Source organism: Microcaecilia unicolor, chromosome 4, assembly GCF_901765095.1.
Source record: "Microcaecilia unicolor chromosome 4, aMicUni1.1, whole genome shotgun sequence".
NCBI lineage: Eukaryota > Metazoa > Chordata > Amphibia > Gymnophiona > Siphonopidae > Microcaecilia > Microcaecilia unicolor.
The window spans coordinates 294560931-294566930 of record NC_044034.1 but is presented as its reverse complement, the minus strand read 5'-3'; positions in this window follow the sequence as shown (position 1 = coordinate 294566930).

Sequence of the window (6000 nt, the reverse complement as noted above, 5' to 3'; positions counted from 1 at the left end):
AAACATGATGTATGTTCCCCTGCTCTGTGTAAAATATAAAGAAAGCAAATGTAAATTTCAAAAACTGACATATTGCAATCCCTACATTACAAACTAATAAAACAAAAATAGAAAATAAGATACCATCTTATTAGACTAAATACATTTTTCAATTAGCTTTCAGAGGCCAAAACCTCCTTCCTCAGGTCAGGTCAGCACAGTATACTGATGTTATGGTATCCTGTCCTGACCTGAGGAAGGAGGTTTTGGTCTCCAAAAGTTAGTCAAAATGTATTAAAATTATTCCAGTAAAAAATGCCACCTTATTTCCATTTCTGTTTCTATTTATTGACATTTATTTACACATCTACCATACTATTTTACCCTAAACTAAAAATAAAATTATTTTGTCAACCTTTATTGTATGGCCATTTACTTTACTTTTTCTAATTGTGTTAATCCTAGTCTCTGGTTTCTGCTTTCGTTGTTTTCTTTTTTTTTGTTACATTTGTACCCTGCGCTTTCCCACTCATAGCAGGCTCAATGCAGCTTACATGGGGCAATGGAGGGTTAAGTGACTTGCCCAGAGTCACAAGGAGCTGCCTGTGCTGGGAATTGAACTCAGTTCCTCAGGACCAAAGTCCACCACCCTAACCACTAGGCCACTCCTCCACTCTTTAAGTCTCTTGCCAGGATTTCCTGTCCATTTGCCATTTTATCTTTCTTTTTCTGGCAGCTTGTATTTGCTGAATTGGATTGTATTGCAGGGCAAGGGAGTAAGCTCCGCCTACCTCATTACCATCACTGAAGCTGCTGGTTTTGAAAAGCTTCCTTAGAATGTGTCATCTGATTCTTGCACTGGAAGTGCCTGGTAGCTTGTGTTTGCTGAATTGGATTGTATCATAGGAGTGGGAGAAAGCTTCGCCCATCTCATTACCATTGCTGAAGCTGCGGGTTTTTAAAAGCTTCTTTTGAACTGTGTCATCTGATTCTCATTCTGGAAGTGCCTGGTGGCTTGTGTTTGCTGAACTGGATTGCATTGCAGGGTGTGGGAGCAAGCTCCGCCCCCTCATTACAATCACTGAAGTTGCGGGTTTTTAGCCGCGGCATCTAGCGGCATATCACCTAAGGCCCAAGCCAAAGGCGCACCTAAGCGTGCACTTTTGCATGGTGCCTGGTGTGGTCTGGTGTGTGAGTTTAAATTTTATGTAATTGAAGGGCTCAGATCTTTTTACTACTATGAAGTTGTTGTTTTGTTGTTTGTTAGTCCTTCTGGGTGTGAATGGACTGCACATTGATAGTGTGAAAACTCTGGGTCGCGCTATTCCTGTTCTGTGTTCTTCTAACCGTAAGCCTAAAATTAAAAAATCACCAATACCTGGAAGATCTTGGTTACTTGATTGCTCTACCTATTCTTTCAATTATATTGAATGTACTATTCGAAATAGGCCTTTTAAATATAATGGTCATATTGGACCTCAGAGGAATCCATCTGATTATAGGCCTAGTTATGATATTTGTACCATACCTGTGCCTTCTTCCTATGTTAATACTAGATCAGTAATAAACAAGCTTTTATTACTCCATGATCTCATTGAGTTTTCTGATCCTGTTTTTTTTTTCTTATCTGAAACATGGCTAATGGATACTGTTTGCCCGGAAATCTCTCATTTGTGCCTTTCTGGTTATAGCATGTTGCACTCCCCCAGGTTAGACAAATGGGGGGGGGGGGGGGGGGCTGTCAATTATTTTCAAAAGTTTCTTTCACCTTGTTTTAGCAGATTCAGCTGTTTTACCTGGGTTAGAGTATATGTTTTGTTGTTTTCAAGATGATTTATCTGCTTCTTTGGGCACTATAGGTTTACTGTTGATTTATCATCCTCCTGGTTCATGGGCCTTGGTCTATGATACTCTGTATGAACTCTTGTCCTTTTAGTTATTTTGGGGGATTTAAATTTACCTTTAGAACAGGACTCAGATTCTAGGGTTATAGGCTTTAAAGCTTTTTATATTCTTGTAATCTAATTTTAACACCTTGATATGCTACTTATGATAAAGGACATTCTTTGGATATTATAACTTTTTTTCCCAATTCAGTTGATTTCTGATATTGTTTGGTCAGCCGTTCCATGGTCTGATCATTTTAAAGTTGATTTTAACTTTAATAATTTTATGACATCTACTCCTAAAATACTGTCCCAAAGTTTGATTAGTTCTAGAGGAAAAACTAGAACTAATATATTCTGGCCTTTGGTTCCTAGTAAGCTTGATACCTTAGAATCTGATCCAATTATTGAGAAACAAACTTGGGATCTAGCTATAAAAACAACTTTGGATTTGGTTGCCCCCTTAAGAGTTTGGACAGTAAAATCTTCTAGATTTGCTCCTTGGTTTACTGAGTCATTGAGGGTGATGAAACAGGAATGCAGGTGATTGGAAAGGAGTTTGCAGAAATATCATGATATTTCTGTCACGATTGTGGCCGTGCCCTTATGTTCAGACTTACTGTTTCTCGGTATCTAGCTCTGTGACCTCTCTAGTCTGCCCTTTTCCCTATTGTTGTTCTTCCTGTAAGCCAAGCCTCGCTTTGGTCTCCCTGCTTCTGCTTCATTTCCTACTTGTGACATCAGCAGCCTACTCCTTTATAAGGACCCAGGGAGCTTTCCTACGTTTCCTTTGCAAGAGGTTTCTTAATCTTGTGTTACCTATTTAGATCTTATCAATGCTTGGCTTTGTTCCTGAGTCTTGCTCCTGAAGGTCTGTTCTATGTTTCCCTGAGTCTTGCGTTTCAATGCTTTGTTCTGTTTCTGTGAGTTTGCTTTTGAACCTTCATCTTGAAGGCCTGGCTCTAAAGCCACACCCTGCCCTTGGTGTCTGTATCTGTTTGACTTCCCTTGGCTTCTGCTTTTAGTCTAGCCCTGCTTTTGGCTCTTGCTATAGTTAAGCTCTGTGTTTAAGCCAATCTCTGTGTTTAGCCAAGCTCTGTTCCTGTTTTCTGTTTTCCCTGTTCTGTTTCCTGTGTGTTCTTGTCTGTTAATTCTGAGAGTCTGTAGAAGCCAGCATTGTCCTAATTACCTCACTGCTATGCAGGTGTGTCTGCTGCCTCTCAATCTGCCTGGCCTTTCACTTCCAGCTGTGGATGCTGGTAAGCACATTGCTTCTTTGTTTGTTTGGCCTTCCTTAGTCTGCTTAATCCTTCACCTGCTATGTTTGCTTCCTGGCTCTTGAGCTCTGTTTCTGCTAAGTTCTGTTCCTGTTTTGTGTTTGAGCCAGGTTCTGCTCCTGCTCTATGTTTGAGTTAGTTCTGTCCCGGTTTCCTGCTAAGCCAAGTCCCTTTCAGAATCCGGTTCCAGCCAAGTCTATTTGAGAATCCTGAATCCTGTTTGAGAATCCTGAATACGGTTCCAGCCAAGCCTGTTTGAGAATCCTGAATCCTGTTCCTGCCTTGTTTATTGTCTTGCTTCTGTTGTTCTTGTTGCCTAGCTCCTACCCTGTCTTGCCTGTCTAGTTGTGCTTTGTCTTGTCTCTGTCAGTCTAGTCCTGTCCGGATCCAGTCCTTGCCTTGTCCTTGTCTTGCCCTTTTCTGGACCCAGTTTTAATCTACTTCCATGTTTTGCTTTGCCTTGCATTTCTGGGTCCCAGTCCCAGTTTTAATCCAGTTCCGAGACTTGCCTTGTCCTGTCTGGGTTCCAGTTCTGGCCCTTTATCTTCTTTTCCTTGCCTCGTCTGGATCCGGTTCTTGTGAGGTCTACTGTGTTTAGTTACCTCTGTCCTGCCTTGTTGAGTCTGTTAGTTTATCCTAGTCCAGTCTGTTCTGATTCCTGCCTGTGCCAGCCCTGGTGATTTGTCTGCCAAAGCTCCAGCTTTGGTCCAAGGGCTCACCATTCCCGACACTTGTGACAATTTCTACTAAATGTAAATGGAGAGAAGCTTTGAGGTCTTATAAATTTCATGCTGCAGAAGCAAAAAGTTTTACTTTGCTAAAATCTTAGGAGTTGGCTCTAGAAATTCAAAGAAGTTATTTCAGATTGTTGAGAATGTATTAGCACCTCCTACTGATTCTATATCAACTACTAACTTACAAACTACATCTCTCAAGCTTGTTGATTTTTTGTAACAAGATAGAGACAATTTGGGATGACCTTTTAAAAGCTCAGTCTCACTTATCTCTGAATATCAGCTAGAAAAACATGATGTTTCATACTTCGGTATTCCTGCTAATCCAGTCTGGAGTACTTTCAGTCTTATTACTGTTGAGGATGTTAGTTCTTTATTGTCTAAGCTCACAAATTGTCGTTGTGTACTGCATAATTGTCCCTCTTTTTTGTTAACCCAGCCTCCATCTCATATAATTTCTTGGCTTGTTATTTTTTTTTAATAGCCTTTTAATTGTCAGTAAATTTCTTTTGGAGATGGGTCATATTGCACTTATACCTATTCCCTCCTCTAGCCCACCTAAGCCCATTCCACCATACCTTAGAGGAGAGGCAGGAGCGATGCCCACACTCTCCTGGCTCCAGCATCACCATCTTGAAAAATGGTGGCACTCTGCCCTGTACATTGCATCCTAGGGATGCACCGTGCAGGGCCTGCTGCCATATACTTTAAAAACAAATAGGAAGAAATATTTTTTCACTCAATCAATAGTTAAGCTCTAGAACTCTGCTGGAGGATGTGGTAACAGCAGTTAGCGTATCTGGGTTTAAAAAAGGTTTGGACAAGTTCCTGGAGGAAAAGTCCATAGTCTGTTATTGAGATGGACATGGTGAAGCCACTGCATACCCTGGGTCTGGTAGCATAGAATGCTGTTACTAGTTGGGTTTCTGCTAGGTACTTGTGACCTGGTTTGGCCACTGTCGGAAGCAGGATACTTGGCTTGATGGACTATTGGTCTTATATTTTTATGACAAGTTTTGGAATGGTTCATTCTGGACCCTAGAATGGCACCACAGAACTGTTACCCAGCCTGTACAGAAGAATATTCAGCACAGCATCCACAAACTTATTGATGAAACCTTGATGTGGCTGTACATATGTTTTGTCTCAGATTAGTAAAATAACACACATGCTCTCTCTGACACACACACATTGTCTCTCACATACACAGTATCTCTCTCTCTCTCTCTGCTTATGGAAAGACTATCTGAATATTCTGTCTGGCTCTCTCCTCCTCCTGCAGCTACTACACATACCCCAAGTCTCTTTGCTGACTTCTCTCTCCTCACCCTACCTCTCAGTTTTCCCTGGACTGTCTCTCCTGTCGCCCCTTAGCTTTTCTCTCTTTATTCCTCTGGATTCGCTTCCTCTTCATTCTCTGTTTCACATTCTACCCAACTTCTTAGTCTCTCTTCTTGAGCTTTCCCACACCTGTAATCCACCCTCTCCCTAGTTCAATTTATCTCTCTCTCTTTTCCCTGTTTGCCTCTTCCTTCTTCTGAAATAGTAGTTAAAAAAAAAACAGTCCTTAGGACATACTCTACTGATTTGGTTTTCAGAATATTCAAAATTTATATGTATGCAATAGATTTGCATGCACTGTCTGCATTGCATGGAACTCCATCTCATGCATTCTCATTGAAGATATCCTGAAAAACAGACTGGCTGGGTATGTTCTAAGAACTGGCTTGGGAACCATTGTTCTAAATCATAGGTGCTCAACCTTGGCCCTTGCCAGGTCAGGTTTTCAGGATTTCCACCATGAATATAGATGAGATCTATTTGCATACAATGGAGGCAGTGCATGTAAATAGATCTCATGCATATTCATTGTGGAAGTCCTGAAAACCTGACTGGATTATGGCTCTCAAGGACTGAGGTTGGACACCCCTGTAACTGTTTTTCCTTTCTCTCTGGCATGCACATTTGCTCCTTTTGTGTGATCCTGTCTTCTCTTTCTCTCTCACACCCTTGAATGTAGAATCATGAAACCTTCCCACAGAAAAGCTACATTCCATGTTTTTAATGTATGTGTGTCGCTATGAAATCCATATACCTTATATGAGCTATATATATATGTCACAT